The sequence below is a fragment of the Mesocricetus auratus genome, unplaced genomic scaffold (assembly GCF_017639785.1).
Source record: "Mesocricetus auratus isolate SY011 unplaced genomic scaffold, BCM_Maur_2.0 Super-Scaffold_100020, whole genome shotgun sequence".
Lineage (NCBI taxonomy): Eukaryota > Metazoa > Chordata > Mammalia > Rodentia > Cricetidae > Mesocricetus > Mesocricetus auratus.
The window spans coordinates 4,516,845-4,542,574 of NW_024429201.1; the positions used below are offsets into that span (position 1 = coordinate 4,516,845).

The 25,730-nt window shown below is 39.7% G+C and overlaps 1 long non-coding RNA gene across 2 annotated transcripts; it reads left to right on the forward strand.

The window, feature by feature from the left end:
* Positions 1 to 698: 698 nt before the first annotated feature.
* Positions 699 to 25,243, forward strand: LOC110343302. Of its 2 annotated transcripts, none has more exons than XR_002385547.2 (3): positions 699 to 855; positions 20,812 to 20,995; positions 25,106 to 25,243. It is a non-coding gene; the product is annotated as an uncharacterized LOC110343302 (long non-coding RNA). The 2 variants fall into 2 exon arrangements; XR_002385548.2 differs by lacking the exon at positions 699 to 855 and adding an exon at positions 17,335 to 17,526.
* The last annotated feature ends 487 nt before the right edge of the window (positions 25,244 to 25,730 follow it).

Below are 25,730 nucleotides of genomic sequence, written 5' to 3' on the forward strand. Positions count from 1 at the left end.
CCTGGCCATTTCTCCTGCCTACAGTCACTTTGAGGCACTCCAGGACCCTGGAACCCGGGCTACATTCAAGAGCCTTGCTGCTCCAGATCGCTGGGTCCATCCATCCAAAACTGGCATGACTGGATTACCAGTTGTTGGCCACAGACCTGAAGGCACAAGACTACCAAACATGTCCAGGTGATGCTGTGGTGATAGGAAAGGATGAAGTGCTTTAAGCCCTAGGGAGCTGACTTGGATCGACATTGAACAGCATCTTGCCAGGTCCAGGTGGCACCTGATGGTTCCACAGAGCCTGGGCACTGAAGTGAAACAGCCAGATACTCCACGATATGGCTAGTACCCCAGCTTCCCCAAGTCCCCCAAAGATGAACGATGCCCTGCCCCCACCAGGTCAGCAGAAAGTAGTTTTGAGAAGACAGCATCCTCATCTCCACCTCACCTGCTACCCCCTTCTAACTCCTCACCTTTTTATAACAAATACAAAGAGAGTAATGTTAGTATTTAGGCATTTGTCCCGGCCTATCCTTGGAGTTCTGACAGGATACACCCTCAGCTGTGGCCACTAAGAGCACCACCTGTGAGTATTCACTATGTTTCCTTTTAAAAGTGCCCTTTCCCAACCCCCCTCTTTCTTTTTCTCCTCTGCTCCCCCCCCCCGCCTCTCCCTCTCTCCCACTGCTTCTGCCCCCAGACACAGGTCTCCACCTCCCCTTTCCCCTTTTTACCATCCTTTTCCATAATAAGCAGATTTTTTTTCCAAAGAACAACAACAAGAAGAAAACCTAGTAACCTAGTTGCCATCTTGGAAACCAACTTGTATGCAGAGGCAACATTGCTTTCCCTAGACATGGAGAGGTACGGTCTGAATATGTGCATGAAGGTGGTTTCATTTGTCTGTTTATTTGTGTGCCAGTATGAGAAAGACAGACCAGCAGATAGGATAACCTGTGATATGTGCCAAAATGTGACAAAGCCTGATGACGATGGTTGAAGTTACCAAGGAATTAGTGAAAACATATGTTTATGGAAAATATATATGTTGAGTAAAACAAACACAAACATACCGATATCACATGTGATAAGTAGGTAGAAGATCAATAGATAGGTGATGATAGACAGGTAGATGAAAACTATTTAGACATGTAAGCACATTAGAAATGTGAAGATTTATTTAAAAATTAAAAATTATTAAAAGGAAAGGATGCAATTCTTTCTAGACAAAAACACCGTGTGAAAATAAGCTAATGACCTGAAGTATAGAGCAGGTGAATTCCAGCATGACTAAACTTTCCTTTAAATATTCAAAAATCACATTTTTACAGCATTGTGCTTACTGGGATTTTTAGTTTACAAGGAACAAAAGCTCATGAGTTATTTCAGAGAGTTTTGTGAAAAGACTGGCACAAAATAAGACTGAAAGGCTCCAACATTTCAATGTGCTTGAAAGAAAAAGAGAAAGCACGGGAATCTAATGTGTTAGATAAGCCACTGTTCTCATTTTATAGTATCATGAGATGTCTATTATTTCTGTAGGCATATCCAAGAATCTACTGACTGTGAATTATTGCCCTATCAATGTTCTTACTTAGTTAGTTTGCATATCAAACAATTTCCAGTAAGACCTAATTAAGAAGGAAGGTTTGACAAAGCAGAATATTTCTGCAAAGCTGTAGCATCCTGCAAATGGCATCGTAAGTTCAAATGCCAGTGGTTTTATCCTCAAATGAACTGCAGTAACTTTCCTGAAATCAGTCCCTGGAATTTGCAATTGTTAGGAAATGGAATTTTAATTAGAGGAAGAATCTAGTCCTGTGTGCTACACTAGAATGGAAATCACAAAACTTCAACTTATTTTTAGGTTTGGGTGAATAAAATAAAAGGAGCAGAGAAAACTAATATTTCTGAGAGCTTACTATGTATCAGAGAGCCTAGAAGACAATTGTACTTTAACAAGGAGGTTAAGACTCAGAATATTCCAATAAAGAAGGGTTGTTAAATAGACAGATTCCAGTTTTAAGGGCTTTGAAGTAATGTTCAATGAAGTGAATGAGTTTTCCAAAAGGATTGGTATGGATACAGAACAGCACACATTTCTAACAGCCTGATAGCCCAACATAGTAACCAACAGTAGTATCATTCCAAACATACTGCAAATGCAGTCCTCTCTCAAGGTTAGTCAAAACTCCATCAGTAACCCTGCTGGTTTCCCACTTTCTCTTCATACATAACATTTACTCTCTAAATGACTCAAATAGACCCTGTCTCTGTGTATGCATGTAATTTTCTACAATTCAAATAACATCTTTTCCAGGTTTTAAGTTCACTTTGAGGGAAAAAGTATGATTCCATGTAATCTACTAAGAGACTTGGTCAGAAATTTATGCGTGTTTTTTGTATTTAGGGAGTAATTACTCAACTACAAGTGACTATAGTAATACATATAGGCAAGAGTATTTTAAAGTATTTACATAATAATTGAGTGAGTTCATAAGGTATACTAGCAACTGTTTTAGTGCAATTTTTGAGAGTATGCTGTTTTTGTGAAGGTGTGCATGTGTGTATAGGTGTGCACGAATGTGGAGGCCATAAGACTATCTTAGAGTCTTTGCTTCCCCAGTGCTGAGATTGCAAATGTGAGTCACCATATCTGGTTTTTTTTTAATCCAGTGATTAAACATAAGTATTAATGATTGCAAACTAAGCAAGTTATCTTCTCTAATTCTTTATTACAAATTTTGATCGGATATTCTTGGCCAAACATCGTCAATATTGGGGGTGGCTGCTAGGATTTTGGATGTCACAGATTACTGGACAAACTTTGGGCCAACATAGACCTATCAGTGGTAACTAGACTGTGCAGGCCAAGAGATACACTATTCTAGCAACTGCTATCAATTTTGTTACCTAACAATCCTAGGTGCTTTCTATTGTTTATTTATTTATTTGTGTATTATGTATTTGTTTATTTTATATACATGGGTGTTTTACTTGTGTGTTTCTCTGTACACCATGGGCATGCTGGTCTCACAGAGACTAGACAATCCAGTGAGACCAGAGTTACAGATGGTTGTGAATTGCATGTGGGAGTCAGGAATTGAACCTGGATCCTCTGGATCCAGTTCTCTTTACTGCTGTTTCATATCTCCAGACATTCTAGGTGTTTTAAATGTCTCCTCAAAGTTGGCTAGTTCCACCTGTATCACTGCACAGCGTGGTCACTGCATCATTGCCCGAGGAACAACTCATGGTAGATTTGCCATGCTCCAGCTATATATTTTTTGAAGAAACTCCACAGTTTACATGTGATCTATAGCTTGAAATTTAAGTTTTTCATAAACATAACAATCTGTAATTAGATATTTTGTTGTAAATCAGGCCATACTGTCCTTTGTTCAAGAAAAAGAAAACTTTTGGCTGAGCCTCGTGAATCAAAGACTACCTCTTGCCAAGCTTGACACCCACTCTAAGTAAATCCAAGCTTTGATGGCAAGATAAAACATTTGGAATTTTGTGATCACTTACCCATAAGCAAATTCATCTTCCTCTTCAGGAGGGTAAAGCTAATACTAAACCTCATTTGAAAATCCCCAAAGATTTTGTTCAGACACCAACCATCTTCTTCAGATCAAAAGCTGGGGGAGTAAGAATAAATATATCAAAACATCTGGTTTTCATTTCCTTGAAAATGTACATTAACTTTTTCTAAGTTCAGGCAAAAGCCTTTTGAAAAGGGCTGAGAGTCATATGAAGACAAAATATGTACCTCATGAGATTGTGATAAGAGCTTCTGATTTCCCATGTACGCATAAGTAAACAATATTGTGATTGACCTTCACTTCCTAGAAGTGATATATTAAGAAATAAAGGACATGGAAGCCTTGAGAAAGTTAGGGTATGATTATTAATATTATTCAAATCCTCCAATGTCTGTGAGTAACTTAGGTAGGACAGCTACCCTAAGGTGAGAATCAGTGTTTGTGACAATGGTGCAATGAAACCTTAACTTCAGCTCTTTCCTCTGCAATCAGTATCAGAAACCTCCAGAAGGACTGCTTACATTCACAAATGTTTTCCCCAATCTTAAGTGTCAAATCCAGTAGCCCCTAGCCACATACAGCTATTGAAATATGCCTAAGACTAAGGCAGTGGATTTTCATTTGATTATATTTAATGGAAACTAAATCACTCCATAGCTACTACAATGGACACTGCAGTGACCCAAAGAATAATTAAATCCTTGAGTGAGTAGATGGTAAGTATTTCTTAAGTAACAATTGTGGGTAATTCTTAACTTTTGTTAATCCTCGAGTACTTCAGCTACTTATTTCTCATATAATCAATCCCTACCATTTTTCATGCCCTGAGTTTGAGAAAACTGTTCTAATGACCAGAAGGGAGGATGAGCATAAGGATGAGCACTGGACACAGGACCAACAAGCACATGAGATAATGGAATTAGGGACGAAAGTGCCTGATGCATCAGACAGGTACCACATGCAAGCAGCATGCAGCAAAACATCAAACAGGTGAGGTGAGGACTGGGATCCAAAGGATCAGACTACTCTTGAACAACATCAGGTTGTAGGTGATCTTGATGGACTCGTAGGGTCTTCTGAGGTGGGAAACAGAAGAGGACAAGATTAACAAACTGTTTGCTTAGGACAGGAATGAGTACAGGTGAGGAAGAACTCACCTTTGAAGTTACACGTGACAATTATATTTCTCTTCTCTCACAACCTACACCTGACCTGTTCGACAACAGTGCTCAGCTCTCCCAGCATCTAACCACCTTTCATCACCTTCACATGCATCCAAATCACTGTCATGCCATACTGGGAGTCACACCATTACTTTCTCTTTGCTTATTTTGTTTCAGTCCATGCCATGTTGTAGTCTATTTTGAAAAACCAAGAATGATTCCTTAAAATTAAGTAAGATGATTCCAATGACTTTGCTAAGAGTCCTCCACTGGCCTCCATCTTTGAATGAAATAAGAGTCCTGTATATGGACTATCTACAAAAGCTGACCACATCTCCCACCATGCTCTGCTGTTGCCAGCTCACTTCACATAGGCCAGTTTCCTGAACACAGCAGGGGTAATTTAGCTCTAAAGTTCTTCTTTTTTCTTCTATATTTTTATTTAAATTAGAAACAATATTATTTTACATATCAGTCCCAATTCCCTCTCCCTCCCATCCTCCCATGGCCCCCACCAACCCCCATCCCATCCCCCCCCCCCCCGTCTGTTCCCCAGGGAGGGCGAGGCCTTCCATGGGGGATCTTCAAAGTCCAACACATCAATTGGGACAGGGCCTAGACCCTCCCCCATATGTCTAGGCTGAGAGAGTATCCCTCTATGGGGCGTGGGCTCCCAAAGTCCATTCATACACTAGGGTTAAATACTGTTCCACTACGAGAGGCCCCATAAGCTGCTCAGGCCTCCTAACTCACACCCACATTCATGGGGCCTGGTTTGGTCCTATGCTGGTTTCCTGGCTATCAGTCTGGGGACCATGAGCTCCCCCTTGTTCAGGTCAGTTGTTTCTGTGGGTTTCTTCAGCCTTGTCTCAACACCTTTGCTCATCACCCCTCACTCTCTACATCTGGATTCCAAGAGTTTGGCTCAGTGTTTAGCTGTGGGTCTCTGCTTCTGCTTCTACTGGATGAAAGCTCTAGGATAGCATATAAGGTAGTGATCAATCTCATTATAGGGGAAGAGCATTTAAGGTAGCCTCTCCACTATTGCTAGATTGTTAGTTGGGGTCATCCTTGTAGGTCTCTGGATATTTCCCTGGTGCTACATTTCTCTTTAAACCTATAATGGCTCCCTCTATTAAGGTATCTCCTTTCTTGCTCTCCTCTATTCTTCCCCTGACTCAATCTTCCTACTCCCTCATGTCTTCCTCTCCCTTCCTCTTCTCCCCTTGTCTTTCACCTAATTCCCTCTTCCTTCCCCCCATGCTTCCTACAACACGGGAATATCAAAGCCTACACCTCTCCAGGGAAGCCTTATAATGAATATATAACTTCTGATATTAGAATATTTGGAAGTTGGTTTGGGGAACACAATTAGTATTTTAATAACTCATGAGGGTGGGTATCACATAGCATAATAAGCACCCATATAAAAAGAAGTGGACAAACAGGACTTCTCTTTCTTCCTCACACTGTCGTGTTTGAGAATAAAACCAAGACAGCTATTTGCAAACCAGAAAAAGAACATTTGTCAGAAACTAGATCTGCTGGTTCCTTGTTCATAGAATTCCCACTTGCCAGAACTATGAAAAACATTGTTTGTTTTTTAAATATTACAGCCTAGGCAAACAAAAATAGATTTTCCTTGTCTCATCGCTCATCTCCTTAGTTTCCACATGTTATTGATTTCCTAGTTCTCTCTACCAAAATGGAAGCTTCTTTTAAAATGAATTATCCTTTCCTTGTTCCTGACTATAACCCCAAGATACATGTACTAGTATGTAATAGAGACTGACATAAATTGATAAGATGCTTACTGAAAATCAATTTGTTGAATTGTGCAGCTTCCCTGGTACTCAACTCTTTCTATTGCCCCCAAACAAGCCCATTTTTCAGATTTCTACGTAAATTTCCCAGGGTTAGTTAGAGAAACAGAGCCAAAATGATGGATAGAATAGATATATGGAAGACGATAAGAACATACATGCATACACACACACACACACATACATACATACATACATGTTGTGGTGGTTTGAATAAAAATGGCATCCATAGCCTCAAACGTTTGCATGCTTCGCTCCCCACTTGGATGAAGTGTTTAGGAAGTTTCAGAAGTTGTAGTCTTATTGAAGGAGGTGTGTTATCGGAAATGGGCTTTGAGGTTCTAAAGGCCTCCTCCATTTGCAGTTAGCCTATTCTGCCTTATAATTATATCTCATGATGTAAGCTCTCAGCTACTACTCCTGTGCTGGGTCTACCTGCACACTGCTATGGTCCCCATCACAATGGTCATAGACTCACTCTTTGAAACTGTAAGCTCCCAATAAATATTTCATGCACAACATATCTTGGTCATAGTGTCTTATCAACACAATAAAAAATAATAAGATACCTGTATAGATACATACATCAACATTTATATCTTTACATATTAGAGGCTCATTATATGGAATTTGTATATGCCATTGTACAGGATGAGAAGTCTGAAGGGCTGTAATCAGTCGCTGTACTCCCAGGCCTGGATCTGGACATACACTGGCCTTGCCTAGTAAGTTCGCACAAACCTTACCTGCTCACACCATCTCCATACTTCCAGATCTAGTTCTAGTCATTCAGCTCCTTGACTGGCCCAGACTGAAGCAGACTAGAATCTCACATCAGACATAACCAATGAAAGAGGTCTGCATACCAAGGTTATTTCACAAGAACATAAACACTGTTAAAGGCCAAGACAGTGTGTATGCCAGGAAACTCACTATGCCTATAAAAAAACTGTTTTCTAAAGAGAACAGCCTACATGAACCCCGGGACACAGAGTCTAAAAAGAACAACCATAAAAATGATCTGAGAATTCAAGGATTTTAAAGAAGACATGAATAAAAACCTCAATAAGCTTAAAGAAGACAGGAATAAACTCCCATGTCTAATAAAACACAAAGAGCAGAATTAAATGATGAACACAATACAGGATTTCAAAACTGAAACTGGTAGAGTTAGATATATTGAAAAGAACTTAAGCTGAAATGAAGATGGAATTGAAAATCTCAATAACCCAGTTAGATAACTCAAGGGAAATTCTTACCAGTAGAATGGGTCAAGTAGAAGACAACATAGCAAGACCAGAAGATAAAGTAGAGAAACTGCACCACTCAAGCAAAGAACTTTTAAAAATAATTATCTTTATGTTTTTACTTTTGGTGTATAGTGCTTTACCTACATGTGTATCTTTGCACCATGAGCCTACCTGGAGCCCACAGAGGCCAGAAGAAGCCATCAGATTCTCTGAAACTCCTCAGGGACTGTTGTGAGCTGCTAAGGGGGTTCTGGGAACCAAATGTAGATCCTCTGGAAGCACTCTTAACCAGCACTCTTAACCACTGAGCTATCTCCCCAACCATGAAAAAAAAGTCTTTTTAACACACAAAAGGAGTATGCAGGGACATTAGGAAATCATTAAAAGACTGAATCTTTGAATCACAGGCATAGAAGGAGCAAAGAATCTCAGGACAGTAACATAGACCACACCTACAACAAGATCATAAGAGAATATTGTTTCAAACTAAGGAAAGACACACCTATGTGAGAAACACACATAACACCAAATGGATAAGCCCAGAAAAGAAGTTCTCCACAGCATATAATAGTCAAAACACTAAATATACAGAATAAAGAGTACTGAAAGCTGCGGGTAGTGGGGGTGGGGCAGGCACACGTCATGTAAAAGGAAAGCCCATCAGAATAATAGCTGATTTCTCAATGAAAACTTTGAAAGCCAGAAGAGCCTGCAACCATGTACTATAAGTTGTAAAAGACCACAGATGCCAACATATACTGCTGTACTCAGCAAAACTATCTGTCATACTTGAAAGAGAAAGGAAAACTTCCCATGATACAAACAGGCTACAGTAGGTGATGTCCACCAAACTGACCCTGAAGGGAATAATGGCAGCAATACTCCAGACTGAAAAGAGGAATAAACATAGCCTGGAGCCTGTAGAAAGGAAATGAAACTGTAGTTACAGGAACACAAAAGAGAACTGAGAACCCAAATAGAAAAAAGGACAGTAATCAACATTTATCTCTCACTAATAACTTTAAATATCTATAACCCTCCAATCACTAATAGAAAGATACATGTTACACAACTAGATTAAGAAACAAAATCCATCTATCTTCTTTCACAAGACACCCATCCTGCTTTCAAGGATAGGTACCACTTTACTGTGAAAAGATGGGGAAAACGTATTCCAAGCACATGGGACGAGAACTCAAGCAGGTGTCACTATCTTTTCTTGCAAGGATGAAGATATGAATCTGGATTCTCGGTACCCACAAAAATAAAAAGCTAGTGGGGGCAGTATGCCTATAATGCCAGCACTGGATAAGAGACAAGACAATCCCAGATGCTTGCTTGCTATTAAATTTAACCAATCAATGAGCTCCCAATACAGTGACAGATTCTCATTACCAATAGGTTAACCAATATTAAATGGCCAGCTCTAAATATGGAAACATAAAACATACAAGTGACATTTTACAGTCTGAGCGGGTGGTATTTAGGAGTGTGTGTGTGTGTGTGTGTGTGTGTACGCACGCACACATGCATATATATGTGCATGCAATAACAATTAATGAAAAAAAGAGCCATACATTTGAAAGCGAGCAAGAAGAATTTCTTGGGAGGGTTTGAGGAAAGAAAGGAAAAGAAGTGAGAAACTGCAATTGTATTCTCAAAAATAAAAAAAAATAAAATTAAATCATGAGGTGGTCATCTGTTGTAAACAGACACAGCCAGGTTTATGAAGATGACACTTGAGTAGCTTAGGATAGTGTTGATCAACCCATCTGGACAGAAGAAAGCTGAAAAGAAACTCCACATACATAAATAAATATATTAATATTACCTGGGTACATACTGTTAAACTATGGGGCTTTAAATATTCCCAGGTAAGCTTTGTAGAGAATACAAAATAGTCTTATATAGTACATGGAGTCACTACCACACTTTTGGATTTGAATGAGTGTATGTAGCAAATACAAAGGAGCAGCAAGCACATAGCAAATCATCATCAAACTGATGTTTATAACATCCAGCAAAACCCAACAGAGAAATCTCTGTTAAAATGACTGGAGAGGTACCCCTTCCCTATTGCAGCTTTTTACTCCAATATAGGACAGAAAAAGAGTCAACATCTTTATGAGTTTGAAGAATGTTTAAAAGTAAAAGGAGGGATTTGTAAGAAATATCATATATTAATCTTTTCTATCACATACTATAAGACATGTCTTTGGAACAAAAATCTTAAATCTTTTTATCTCCCCCACCTTGTAAGATTTTTATGTAAATGTTTAACCCACATGTATACAGAGAGAGAGAGAGAGAAAGAGAGAGAGAGGCACCTTTATTTACATAAATATCTAAACTGCAGTCCAGTAATTTGATGGCGAGGGACAGTGATGATTTTCTCTTTGGAAAAGTGACCCCCTTTGCCCTTCATGTTGCCCAATTTCAACTGACTATGAGGTCGGGCTCCAGTCAATGGGGATAAGACATCATCAGCACCCAAGAATAAAATCCAATTAGACTTCTTGTCTCTATGATCATTCACTCTTCTGAATATATGTGAGTATATACAGCCTGTGAACACACACCCATACACACATATGTATACACACAAACCCATATATGCACATACATGTACACAAACCACAAAAAGAAAAAGTTTACAAACTACTAAAAATAAAAAGGGTAATTTCTCTCCCATCTTCCATATGTGATTACAATCTGTAAACATGTGAGCTGATTCAAACCACCTGGAGATTGTCTTGGGGAACTTCTGAATCCTTTTTGGTTAGGAGCTTACAAACATAAATTCGATGGTTTCCAAGCATTACAAAGTTTGATTTATTCTTAAAACACTGGTAAATCTTGTAACACTGACCCCATACCCTGAAAGACAACAATCAGCTGAGCTCAGCATTAGCTATTCCCCTTATAGGAGGCCAGGAGGCCTAGTTTTCTGTTCACCAAGTTTTCTTCACCCCTTTTTCATGAGCAAATGTTAGGTACTTATTATATTTTACTATACTAAATCATTTTTCTGGCTCTGTGTTGCTATCAAAAGCACTGGGGATGAGAAGGAAAAGTAAGGAAAGATGGAACCAAATTGAAAGAAAATGAGAAAATTCATAGTTTTAATTGAAAAATAACCATGTGTGTTTGAGCATGCACATTACCTATACCTGAGTGGAAAGAATTCAGATAGGTTTTCAGCTTTGAGTTTGCTGTATCCAGACACGAAGAGTAGCTCTCTGCAGATAGCAACTGAAAGCCACTAGATTCCTGTTTGTTCTCCCTATCATCCAAAGAAATGTGTCACTAAGGCTCCTAACCCAGAGCATTCATACATCTGAGCTTGATGTACCCAAAGCTGGTGTACTCCACACTTCCCTGTCTCATAAACACACAGAAACCCATAACCCACGCGTCTGATGAACAAGCATTGAGCTCTTCCATGCTGATAGCTTAACCTAGAGGAACTGAAGCTCAGAGACTGTGGAGCAGGGAGTGGCCCAACTTTCCTTTAAAATAACCAGATTTGCTCCTCATATATATAGTTTTCAGCAATAATTACATGATCAGATATCCACATGTGTAGGCACTATGAATATTTCATATTTAAAGTTCATAAAAAACAATAAAGGTGAAAAACATGTCAAAGTGTTATTTACTCGATTTCTTAAATATGAAAGTTTTTAAATTGACTGTTTTGATCAGTGAGGAGAAATTGGTGTTTGTGTTCAAATAAAGACTGCAGACGTTCTTAAAACTCCGATCTCAGTTCCAAATCTGAGTTCACAAGAACAAATGCAATGTTTTGTTTTAATTGTATTAGTCTTTTCTAGGCCTTTCGCATGGGGATATTTCATTCATTTCAGAATGATACAGAACTCAAAAATTCCAGTACAGTTAGATCCTAGGTGTGCCACACCCTTCTGTTTATCTAGAGAGATCCTCGGGTTTCTTTCCCAAGGGTTTCTACAAAAACTTAACATGGGTCTCACACTTCTTGCTGTTTGAGAACATCTCCCGAAACTGGACCTTACTCCACAGCCAGTGCTTGTGTCCTCTGCAGGCTAGGTCCCAAACAGGAATCGAATGTGCAGACTCGATGCACAGTTGTGTTGAAGTCTGAGTATTTTAGTTCCTTAAAGAAAGGAGAGCTATTCTTGCCTAGGTTTATTTCCTGAATCTTAAGTTTAATCTATGCCAGTATTTTGTTTTCATTTCCCATCCTCCTTGTATTATGCCTCTTCTATTCTAAAAAGCATTGTGAAAATATTATCTGGGTGTGGAGATGTAGGCCTTCAGTCCCAGCACTCAGAAGCCCCTGCAAGTTTCAGGCCAGCCTCGCCTAGAGTTCCAGGTGACTCAGGGCTAGAGAGAGACCATGTCTAAAGAATTCTGTAGGAGTCACAGTGGCCAGAGGTTATTTTCTTCCAGCTTCTAGCTTCCCTTTACCTCCCCCTCCCTTCCTTAACCTTTAGTGGATCAGGCTCTTTCGTGCTGTAGTTCTTGCTTGCCATAATGCAGTGATACCCAGCCACATCACTCAAAGTAGAGGCAACAAGAAAACCTAGTATCATGTATGTCATGTTTTCCTAAGACCAGATCTTTAAATTCTCCTGAGCCAGATGAAAACAATTGCTGAGTGGGTCAAAGTGGTTGTTGTACAGCCCTGATTACCTAAGTTCCATCCATGGTGGAAGGACAGAATGGACTTCTCAGAGTTGTCCTCTGCCCTTCTCCTAGGTGTCTCATACACGAATACCCACACCTACTTACTTATATCATACACACAATAATAGTAAAAATAAACAAATAAATATATTAAATTGAAAAGAAAAAACCTAACCAAACTAAAATAGAAATGGAAATGTTATTGTCACTTTACCTACACTCATGATTTGATTCAGGACTGGACAACCATTTAAAGTATACTCCTAGACTGCTGTGTCATCCGGGAATCTGATCTTTCCCTTTGTATTTTCTCTGACCCTATCTACAACAGTGTGCCAGTGTGGGAACTCAGTTTTCTTGTTGAATCTTCACTTCATCTTTACTTCCTTCAAGTCTCAGCTTTACTTGTGTTATTTAATTTTGTTATGTTCTGCTGTGTTTTTGTTATTTTTATGCTCTTGTTTTAAAAGTTCCCTGGATTCTAAGTACAGGGCAATGTTCAAGGGCCACAGTTTATACTTCTTGTGCCTTGAGATTACTTCTCAGTCTTGTTTTACATGTCAATCTCAGTTCCCTCTCCCTCCCATCCTCCCCTGCCCTCCACCAACCCTCTATTTCATCCCCTTTCCCTGCTCCCCAGGGAGGATGAGGCCTTCCATGGGGGATCTTCAAAGTCTGTCACATCATTTGGAGCAGGGCCTAGGCCCTCACCCATGTGTCATATGTCTAGGCTGAGAGAGTGTCCCTTTATGTGGAATGGAATCTCAAAGTACAATCGTATACTAGAGATAAACACTGATCCACTGCCAGAGGCCCCATAGATTGCCCAGGCCTCCTAACTGACAACCACATTCAGGGGGCCTAGGTCGGTCCTATGCTGGTTTCCCAGCTATCAGTCTGGGGTCCATGAGCTCCCCCTTGTTCAGGTCAGCTGTTTCTGTGGGTCTCTCCAGCCTGGTCTTGACCCCTTTGCTCATCACTTCTCCCTCTCTACAACTGGATCCCAAGAGTTCAGCTCAGTGCTTAACTGTGAATATTTGCTTCTGCTTCCATCAGCTACTGAATGAAGGCTCTAGGATGGCATATAAAGTAGTCATCAATCTCATTATCAGGGAAGGGACTTTCAGGAAGCCTTTCCCCTATTGCTTACATTCGTAATTGGGGTCATCCTTGTGTATCTCTGGACATTTTCCTGGTGCTAGATTTCTCTTTAAACCTATAATGGCTCCCTCTATTAAGGTATCTCCTTTCTTGCTCTCCTCTATTCTTCCCCTGACTCAATCTTCCTACTCCCTTATGTCTTCCTCTCCCTTCCTCTTCTCCCCTTGTCTTTCACCTAATTCCCTCTTCCTTCCCCCCATGCTCCAGATTTCCTCAGGAGATCTTGTCCCTCTTCCATTCTTGGGGGACCATTTATGTCTCTTTTAGGGTCCTCCTTGCTTCTTAGTTCTCTGATGATGTGGACTGTAGGCTGGTAATCCTTTGCTCTATGTCCAATATCGATATATGAGTGAGTACATACCATGTTTGTCTTTTTGTAACTTGAATGGTTTCTTCTGGTTTCATACATTTGCCTGCAAATTTCAATATTCTATTGGTTTTTTCTGCTGAGTAGTACTCCATTGTGTAAATGTACCACATTTTTTTTTATACATTCTTCAGTTGAGATGCATCTAGGTTGTTTCCAGGTTCTGGCTATTACAAATAATGTTGCTATGAACATAGTTGAACAGATGTCCTTGTTGTATGAATCTTTTGAGTATATGCCTAAGAGTGGAATTGCTGAATCTTGTGGTAGACTGATTCCCATTTTCCTGAGGAACCACCATACTGACTTCCAAAGAGGCTGTAAGAGTTTGCACTCCCATCAGCAGTGGAGGAGTATTTTGAGTTGCTGTTTAGATCCTTTGAAACTGTGCTTTAACAGAAGGTTATGGTTTTAAGAAAAAAAGATGGGGCAATGTACAGAGACTTTTGATCTTCAAAACCCCCCAAAAGTGCAGGAAGGAGTGCCAGGAAGTGGTATTATTTAACACCTTAGACTTACTTTGTGAACACAAGAAGGATATTTGTCCACTTTCCCGATAGGGCTTTGTAACCATCACTCCTACACACAAAGGATAACACTTATTTGTAATGGTAGACTCACTGGAGCTGATTAAGTCAGACTTATCAAACATTTACTATAATTTAGTTGCATAATCAGTGTACTTATTAAGTCTGGAAACAAGGAGGGAATGCATTTTACTGTGTTCATAAAAATGATGGTTTTATCAGCAAGGCAGAAAGAGCAAGAGAAGGGGAAAGAGGCAAATACTTATTTTTGAATCCTGAGTGTCAGTGAGAGCAAGCAATATTTCAAATTTTTTCTATTCAATTAATGTTCAAAAAGAGCTTAAGAATAAAGATAGATGGTGCTTAGCTCGGGTCTTCTTAGCTTTCTCATCATTTGCAGATGAGTTTCTCAAATCTCATCTTCAAAGTCTCAAGTTTGAGGTTTCAGCTTCTGACACACCTGCCTGACTTACTCAGTATGAACTGAGTGTCCATATCATATGATTTTATTACACTCTGTTTAGCCCTAGTTAGGCACATAAATATGTCATTATTCATTATAACAAAAATCGCAAAGGTCTGAATTGACCAGCAGAGCATGGCATGAAAAATACATGCAGCGAAATGTAGTCATGAAAAATTACAGTGTTAATGCATGATAATACATAAATAACCAGGCATTGTGATTCACATCTGTGCTCCCAGCACTTGGTAAGTGAAGGTAGTTGGATCAGAAGTTCAGGGCCAGGCTGGGTTATGTGAAACTCTGTGTAAAGATAGAAAAAGATTATAGTCATAAACTTTTATAATGAAAATAAAGATCCAAAGAATATGGTATACATAGTGTGATCACACTTTTTATAAATTTACATGTGTACACTAAATAAGATTTAAGGAATATAATTGTTAGTAATAAATGTTATCACTTGATGTTAAGACTACACAATAGTTTCATAAGATAATTTTTGTATTTATATTGAATATAAATCTCTTTTCTCAGAGAGGAAGAGCAAATGTTATTGAGGTAAACATTTACTTATAAAACTGGTGACTTAACCAATGCATCCTAATTTATTCCATAAAATGCACAAAGACACTCCACCACTTATCTCTCTAGACAATCCCCACAGTTCCAAAGTTAAATATCCCAAGACTTGGATTTTTCTGCTTTAGGTAACAATGCCTTTTTTTTTCCTTTTTTTTTCTTCTTCTAAGAAAGACTGGATGAAAATGATTCTTATAAAAAGAAGCTTAAAATTAAATTCAGTGGTTCTCAAAATCCTAATGAATTCTACATTCCATTTCTAGATGTCAAGTATAAGCTCTCTGGATTCTTCTGGCATGGTGCTACACTAGGAATGCACACAATACACACCTGGTTGCTTCTTTAGTTAAGTCAGTTTGTACAGCACAAAGTAGAAACTGGAAAACAGTTGGCTCATATGTTTTCTTGTTTGAGTTAATTAGATCAAATTTGCTGCTGAAAGCTTTTTCTCCAATTAGGAAGAGCTATTTACTAATGACTCTGAAATGGAGAATGTCTCCTAACAGGTCTTGATACTATGAAGGCTCCACATTTAGATTTAGTCAGAAGATAGAGAAACCACAGCTTGAAAGAGTAATTAGCATCCCATACCAGTGCACTAAATAAGAAATGAAGAAAGGACAGAGGAAAAGAAAGAGGGAGGGGAATAAGGAGGGAAGTCATGGTGGAAGGAGAGTCTAGATGTGTGTAACTGGACTGTTACTAACCTGTTCTTGATAGGTGACAAATAATCAAGCCCTTAGAATACAATCAAATTCTACCCATCATGGATAAAACGATGTAATGTCTGGACTCCAGCCAGACAGCTGGGCAACCAGCATAGGACGGAACCAGGCCTCCTGAACTTGGGTGACAGTTAGGAGGCCTGGGAAGTCTATGGGGACTCTTGCGGTGGAACCAGTATTTATACCTAGTGCACGAATGGACTTTGGGAGCCCATTCCTCCATGGAGGGATACTCTCTCAATCTGAATACATAGGGGAGGGCCTAGGCCCTGCCCCAAATAATGTGACAGACTTTAATGATTTCCCCATGGAAGGCCTCACTCTCCCTGGGAAGTAAATAGGGAATGGGATGGGTTGGGGGATGGGAGAGGGAAGGAGGTTTATGGGGGGTATGGGAGGCTGGGAGGGCAATGGCACTGGGATTGATATGTAAAATAAGATTGTTTCTAATTTAAATAACAAGAATGATGTGATATCTTACCAATCCCCTTCATTTCCCCGAATCAATTGTATCGTTGTTGTTTTAAGTCCTGTCTTTGATGATAGTTTCTTTTCCCAGGTCCAGCAGACAAAAAAAGAACTAGAAAGAAATTACTGCTTTGCCTTCATATCCTCTCTTCTCATACAACTTCTCCAACTTCATGCCCAGATTCAGCTTTGCTTTTCATTTGCCTCCATAAGTAGATGCTTTTTAACTAGTTATTTTTTATGATTTATTTTTTCACTTATGTGTATGTGTATACCTGTGCAACCTAGGAAAGTGTAACAAAACCCCTAGAGCTGAAGTTATAGGTGGCTTCCTCCTGCTCTACAGAGATGCCAGGAATTTAACCTCGATCCTCTCTAAGAGCAGCTAGTGCTCCTAACTACATAACCATCTCTCCAACCTGAAGGATTTCTTTTTTTTCTAATGAATCTTTTACTTATTATCTGTATATTTTCACCAGTCTTCTTGTGAAAGCCATCCAGAATCTTCCAGGATGAGTAACGGGAAATGTGTGGCATGATGAGATCCTCAGTTAGCTTTTCTATGTACTTTTCACATAAGCTTGCATGATCCTCATGCCACTCACGAGGCCTGTCATTCAAACCATACGTTATATGTCATTTGTAAGATGAATCTTCTTTCACTATCAAAATGGTGGCCACGTTGAGTCTAGAAGGCATTCAAGTCTCAGGATTCTCCAGCCATACTGAGGAGAGATTCAGCCTGAGGTTCGTTGGAGCCAGGATCTCCTTTCAGTCTGAGATAAGAGTGAGAGTAAGTGCCCAGCTGCTTTGCTTTTCTGATCTTCAACTTTAAGTTTGAACCCCAATATCTGTCTCTGGGTCTTTTATTTATCATGCTACAAATATGAGTACTTGAAGAACAAAGCTTGTCTGGGTATGTATGAAACTCAACCTCTGTGCCTGAAAAATGTCACAACAAAGTCTTAAATTGTATTTTTTTAAATTGGCATCAGTAATTCTGAAAGGTCATTTGATTTCCTGTAACTGGAGCTCTATGTAGTGATCCCAATAATAAGCAACACATTCAGTGCTAGCCAGCTATTTAGTGTCATGCTGCATTTCAACAAAAGCCATTGCATCCTGTGTGACAGGAAAATGGGTGGAGGACCTTGTATATCAAACTTCCAGAAATCCTTGTTTGTAAGGCTGAGTTTTTGTGTCACCGTGTGGCCATCCAAAAATTTTTGAGCAGGTCATGGCTTTTTTTCTAGGAATGTTATCTTCGTAGAACACATTACTATTTCTTTCCTTTCACAAATATATAATAAGTAGCTGGAAGTTATACCAGCATGAAAAAATATTAGGTAAAAGGAAATATTTGATACTGACTGATAAATATTTATGACATCTGCTTATAGTAAGATTGTTTATAGTCATTACTCCATAAGTATGTATAAGTATATATTATTACAGTGAACAGGAAATTGAATTGTAAGTTTTCTCTGTGCCTCTTACACTTTTTTTGGAAGTTTTCTCTGTGCCTCCTACATTTTTTGTATAATTTTTTCTGTGCCTTCTACACTATTTTTCTGAAGACTTTTGAAGTCCCTAAATAAAAGAAGTAGCAGACCCCAAGGATAAGCAGATTCAAAGGGTTTATTAAATATTAATATCAATACATGCATATGTTTATATTTTAAGTCAGAAACAAGGGCATTCTTTCACTCACAGCTCACTCTTATAAGGCCTAGTCATCTGCCCTGATGTCACTTGACCCTGTCCTTGCGACCTAACTTTTTATCAGCTCACTCCAAAGAGATAGAAATACTGATTTATGTTCCCCTTGACCTGAAACGTTTCAGAAACAAAACTGAAAGAAAAACTGAAGAGTTCTAGATTCTCCTGGTGTGTGTGAGCATTTCAGGACCCTTCTGGCTCAGCTCCACTGAAAACTTTCCAATGCCGAGTCCTTTGCATCGTCGTAGCAGAATATGATGCCACTAACTAGAACAGACCCCTACCTGCCTCAATTGCTTTGTCTCTCAAGGCAAGCAGAGCTCCCTTGACATGCCAGCACGCTTGGTCTTTTTGCAATATCCTATGCCTGTCCCAGCAGTTGAGAAGGGGCTTCAAAGTATGTGCTAATAAAAGGACCATGGAAACCCCTGAAGACAAAGGTATCCCAGCTGGTTTTGTGATCCTGTACTGTTTTGGCATGATGTAGCAGAGCCTCCAACACTGTGCTTTCCAGAGAAGATAGAGAGCTCTGAAGCCTTGATTTCCTCTTTGAGCTTCAAAACTTTTCAAGTGTGATTTTTTTCTCTTCTTCGATTTTATTGGTACAGTTTTGACAAAAGAGAAAGAAGCTCCAGAGCAATGTAGTATAGAAGTAATGATTAGTTACTGTTTCTGGATTTTCCTGTCATCTGAAAGCTTTCTGAAAACTGCTCAGGGGGATAGCATTGGATCAACAGTATTACTTCCCGTATGTCCCTTGGCCTCCAAAGAAGGTGAATTTAAACTGCTTTAAAATACAGGAAAACAAGAACTCAAAGAACTAGAAATCAAACTACCAAATAATCCAATAAAAAAGGGGGAACAGATATAAATAGAGAATTCTCAGCAGAATAATCCCTAACGGCAGAAAGACACTTAAGGAAATGCTTTACATCCTTCCTGATTAGTCATCAGGGAAATGCAAATCAAAACCATTCTGAGATTCCATCTTACACTGATCAGAATGGCTAAAATAAAAAACACCAATGACAGCTTATGCTGAGAGGATACGGAGAAAGGGGAACACTTGTCCATTGCTGGTGGGAGTGCAAACTTGTACAGTCACTGTGGAAATCAGTATGGTGATTTCTCAGAAAATTAGGGATTAATCTACCTTTAGACCCTGCAATACCACTGTTGGGCATATACTTGAAGGAGACACGTTCACACCACAAGGACATTTGCTCAGCTATGTTCATAGCAACATTATTTGTAATACCCAGATCAAGGAAACAGCCTAGATGCCCCTCAACTGAAGAATGGATAAAGAAAATGTGGTATATTTACACAGTGGAGTACTACTCAGGGGTAAGAAACAATGACATCCTAAAATTCGCAGGCAAATAGACAAAACTAGAAAAAAAAACTTAAGTGAGGTAACCCAAAACCAGAGAGACAAATATAGTATATACTCACTCATAAGTGGATACCAGAAATAAAGCAAAAGATACCCAGCCTATAATCCATAACCCCAGAGAAGCTTGAATCCTCTTCCAGAAACAGATGGAAGCAGAGACAGAAATCCACAACTAACCAATGGGCCAAGCTCCTGGAGTACAATCAAAGTCAGGGAGGAGCAAAAATATGAACAAAGGAGTCAACACTATGATGGGGAAACCCACAGAAACAGCTGACCTGAGCTAGTGAGAGATCACTGACTCCGGTCTAACAAATGGGGAATCTGAATAAGACCAAGCTAGACTCCTTTAATATAGTTGACAATGGTGTGACTGGGACAATATATGAGGCCACTGGCAGTGGGTCCAAGACCTAAAACTAATGTCCAAACTGACTTAGTGGAGCCCATTCTATATGGAGAGATACCTTGCCAAGCCTAGATACAGGAGTGGGGGATGGAGAGGTACCTTGGTCCTGTCTCAACTAGATGATGGGACAGACTTAGTAGATCTCCTAGGGGAAGCCTTACCCTCTCTATGGAGCAGATGGGAAGAGTGGGGAGTGGAGGGATTGGGAGGGAAGGTGGGAGGGGGAACTAGAATTGGAATGTAAAAAGTAAATTAATAAAAAAGGAAAAGAAAGACAAAAAATATAGGAAAACCAAATTCACAGGCATTTAATAATAGTAAACTATTTTCACGCTACCCCATGTTTATATGATGCTAAACAACTCTGCTTTTAGAGACAATCTCAGTGCCTTTTGACAAGATGTTCTTTCTTAACATGGGAACCAGAGCTTTACACAAATGTAGCTAACAGATTAGCTCATTTTAAGGGCATTGTGGAGAGGATGGGGTAAATCCCCCAGGTCATCATCATGATCAGAGACTGAATTCAATTCTATAACATGCTTATTTTCCAGGATCATTTTTATTGAAACACTGTCAGAGTTTTGAACAACGAGCTCTTCAAATCAATTCTTGTCTGGCTGGTGAATGAAATGTGTAGTCAAGCCTCTGCTGCTATCCTTCTCAGGAAATGGGCCAACATGACAACCAAATCCTGACCTCCCTGAAGTTCTCTGAGAGGGCTGTGGCTCACCGGAGGTAAGAGTCATGTTAGGGACTGCATGGTTTCAGGGTTGTGAATCATGGCTAGCCTTCAGGAAATCTACCTCTAAGAGTTCTTCAGTCTTGACTGATTTGGCCTGCTCCGTGAACTCTGGGTCATGAAGATCTGAAGTTCAGAGGTGATTGTGAGGAAGCACTCATCATTACCAGCACCACTGCCCATATTCTAAGGTGTAGACAAAGAACAGGGCCAATAGGAAGCCTTGCTCCCTTTAATCTCATGGCCCGATGGATAGTTGTCCCAGTCTTGTAGGAAGGAGTCCTTGTAAATGTAAACAAATATCAAAACCACTGCAAGAAAATGAAGCCCTGATGAGAGGAATCACCTGTCCTCCATAAGCAGTCATGTCCTCCAAACCCATTCTCTGCCCTTTTCTACCTTGCTGTGTTATGGGGGAAACTGAGTCCTACGAATAGAATCAGTGAGGCCTCTTTGACCTCTACAAAGTTAAGACAATAAGAGTCACTGGTGGGATCATAAAGACAAGAAAGAACAGGAGACAGGAATTTCTTTTGCCCTTAATGAGTAGTTCTTACTGTAGGCTTTCACCTATTCTAATGCACGGGCTGCCTGCTGCTATAAAGCCAGCTTCAGGAACATTGGCCTGAGGTTTCCACTCACACTGCTGTTATTAGGTAACTAGTTAGGTATTAGCAGACCTGAAGGACATTGGGGCTGGACCTCTCCAATGTAGCCTATGACACCAAGAACTGAAACTAAAATACACTAATTACTGCTTATAGGAATGGGACATGAGTTCTATCTCTGAGGATCCTGATAGGAAATGGGACATCCTGAGCTTTGCAGAAGCTCATTGATTGGTAGCTCTCTGAATCTGGTTGTAGGCACCCTAAACCTTATGCCTCTATAATTTAAAAACCTCCTATAATTAACAGTCATTCCACATGGGCCTGTCACTCACCTACACAGGAAAATTCTCCTTAGGAAAACTGTCCATTCTAGAGAGTTTAGTGAAGACCTGTCTGGAATGTAAACCAGCACAAAAGTCTGTCTGGTCATTGTCTTTTTTCACCCTTTGTTGATGTTTTACTTTATGCCATAATAAGCTCTTCCTGTTTTCTACACAAGACTATGTTTCAGCTAAATTCCTTCAGCAGAGATAACAAGAGATACAAGGCGCCAAGGGAGATACCATGAGATCCCAAAGACATCATTATAGAGGGAAATGTCCTTAGAACTTCCAAGGGATGCCACAGATCAAAGAGATTCTGATACACCCCAGTAGATGACACTAGTAGGAAAAAAATCTAAGGGAGTGCAGAGGCCCCTTGGTAAGAAGCCCTTAAAGTAACCCATGAGGAGTCTCAACTGACTTGAACATTTATAAAGGAGAGCTGAGTTTGCAGCCATCCACATGGTCATAAGCACTCAGCTGAAAAGTCTATGCAAAGAGTTAATTCATGGGTAATAATGCAAAACAAGGAAGAGCTAGAGCTAGACTAGATTGCAAAAGGAAACGATGCCAGCTAATGGACAATTACTCAAATAGACGTCAACAGGTCGAATTTTGAAACTAAAAGATGAGTACCAAAAGTCTTGACCAACAGCCACAAGAACTCCATACCCCAAATCCTTCCAGCTCTTCCAAAATATATTCAGAGGGAACCTCACTGGTCTTGTTAAGTACTTCCCTCATTGTCAAATGCTAGGTAATCACTAGCTGACCTCACCTGACCAAGTTAAGATTTTATTTTCCAAAACACTGAAGGTAATGTATAAGGGGTTCCTATTTGGAGCTGCAAACTGATGGAGGGCTAATATTTCTCTTCAGTAGTGACCCTGACCTGAAAGCCACATCTCAGAATCCAAACAATCTACCCTCACATGACTACATATCAGTCTTCTAGCCACTACCATCATCACAACAGATGCCAAGGCTTCTAGGTCTAGTAGTGGACTCTCCTTACTTCCCTGCTACAGTGTCCACTCTCCTTAGTTAACAAGGAGTAAAGGACATGAGGCCATCTGGAGGCAAGGTTGATGCCACTGCTGGACGATGAATAAATACAGAAGAATAAGGCATTACCTAACTTCCCTCGTAAGATAATAAGGACCCATATTCTTTAGGGTAGGGGAAATAGTAAAGGGCGCTAATCATGGGAAAAGGACTATCAGCAGCCACCTTCTTCCAAAGCACCATTTGAGGTGTGATGCTCATTTATGTCAGCTTCCTCTAGAAAGAATGGCATGATTCATTCCTGGCCCTTTTAAATGATACAGAGAGCAAACACCACCCATGCACAGAGACCTCTTTGAGACATTAGGGTACCACAAAGTATGATTAATGGCTTGGTCAGTGGTTGATAATACACTTTGATGAAGAGAAGAGTTACTTCCTTTTCCTAAACAAGGACTAAAACCCCCTGTGATAAGGGGAAGGCCTGGTTTTACAGCCTCAAGAAGTGGAAAAGAAACATGATGACCCCTGAAGACATGATTAAGATGAGAGGAATAACTATTCCTCAAAGGAGTTACATACAGACCCTCACTGTGAAATCAGCTATTCCCACCTTTTCCATGTGCCCTCCCAGACACAGAGCAAACTCCTAAGCCTACTGGCCATGACACCCTGGGCATTCTCACTCTGTCTCTAGAGAAACCCTGCCTCCATCCTACCCCATACAACTGGTCACAGATGTCTACTGCTAAGCTTGCTTGATTTCATCCTCAAGCTCAGAAAGGACAACAGTCTACCCTTTTACTTCTTTCGTCTCCCCAGCTTTCAGTTCTGCTGTATTTTCTCCAATAAGATTGTCCTTGAGTTTCCTTCTGAGTCATTTCTTAAATTAGTCTATCTATGAAACTAAGAGACAATAAGAGAACCTTGTGTCAGGGCTCCTGAGACTTAGGAATGAGAACGGGCTTTGACCTCACTCTCTCCTACCTCCATCAATTTCTGTTTTGAAGAATATGCAAACTCCCTATCATGTGTAACTTCTCACATCCATCTGTAACTGCAATTCCAAGTGATCAGATGCTCTCTTCTGACCTCTCTGGGTACCAGACACATACATCCATATACCTACATGCAGGAAAAACAATCATACACAGTAAATAAATAGGTAAATAAAAATAAATAATGTTTAAAAAACAGGAAGTATTCTAACCTATAACAAGCTCAGCCTGAGGTATGTAAAAGACCCCATGCAGAAGAAAACAAACAAATGAAAACACAAAAAGAAGGGGAAAGTTTTATTTTGGTTAATTTCCATCAAAAAGACAAATTTTAACGTACTTTCTTCCAGATCAAAAGTTAGTAACCTGCCTATGATATGCTACAATTTAAAAACTTGCCCACCTGCTTAGACTTGTGTTCAGGTGGCTTCAACTGTGCTCCCTAAAAAGAAGAATATTATGTGTGACCACAACACAGCATCAATATTGAAAAGAGAAAAATCACAGAGTTCTTTCCTGAAGTTCCTACTTAGTGCTATTGGAAGGCAGATCATTTCAAAGTTTATTTTCTAAACAAATATATCCCAAAGCTGGCTTGATTTCTTAAGGGCCTTTGAGATCATCAGTTCCCACATTACCAATGAGCAATGCAAAACATCCCCATGACTGCTATTGTCATTTTGTGAGGCTTTCAACTGCCACTTTTCATTCCAAAAGCTTCTAACATGTTGTACACAATGAACAGGAAACAGATGCGTCCTAGAGATTTATTTAAATATTTTGTGTGTATTTACTCCAAACAGAGAATTCAAATACCAGCTCCATGTAAATACCAGCTTAAATGCAAATTCTGTACAAAAATTCTCTTAAAAGTGTTCCCAGATTGTAGGTTCATAAACTGAAAAGCAAAACATAAAAACTCCAAAGTCAAGTGCTAATCACAAGTCCATTAACTGATTATATGTTACTAGGTTTCTTAAAGCTAAAGTAAGTCAGAGGCATTTATTCCTAATAAAGAAGCTGTGAAATGAAAATTTTAAAAACTGATAGAACACATTCTAAGTTAATTATGAAATTTCACACAGTAATACTGCAATTTTTTTTCCTTTGAGGTCTTATGAAATGTCACAACTGTTCTTTAATTTCAAAATAATCTTAAATCTTTGCAGAGTGGAAAAAGATAAAGTTGCTTCAAAGTCTATGAAGAGGAGACTGAGAGGAAAAAAGAAAGAAGGAAAGAGAGAAAGAAAGAAAGGACTATAATACTGCTTATTGTCACATAAAGGAATAAAGTGGAAATTCTCAAATGACCACATCTTGTTCCTTGTTGTGGATTGCGTGCTGAGGAAGGTAGGTGTGTGTGTGTGTGTGTGTGTGTGTGTGTGTGTGTGTGTGTGTGTGTGTGTGTGTATGTGTGTGTGTGTGTGGTTCACATATGTGTCTCTCTGTATGTAGTGTGGGGTATGTGTTGACGTGGTGTGTGCGTGTGTGTAAATGTGTGTAAGTGGGTATATATGTGGGCATGACAGGTGTAGGTCAGCTATCAGCATCCAGTGCCTTCATCACTTGTACTCCACCCCATTTGTTTTGCTGTTTTGTTGTTCACTGAGACAGGGTTTCCCACTGAACCTGTAGTTGGCTTACTGATTTGTCTAGACAAGGACTTCCTGCTCCACTGCCCCAGTGCTGGGATTATAGTATGTACCACTGTGCTACAAGGGAGCTTGGGATCCAAATTCAGATCCTGATGCTTGAGCAGAAAGCACTTCACCAGCTGAGCCATCCCCCAAGTCT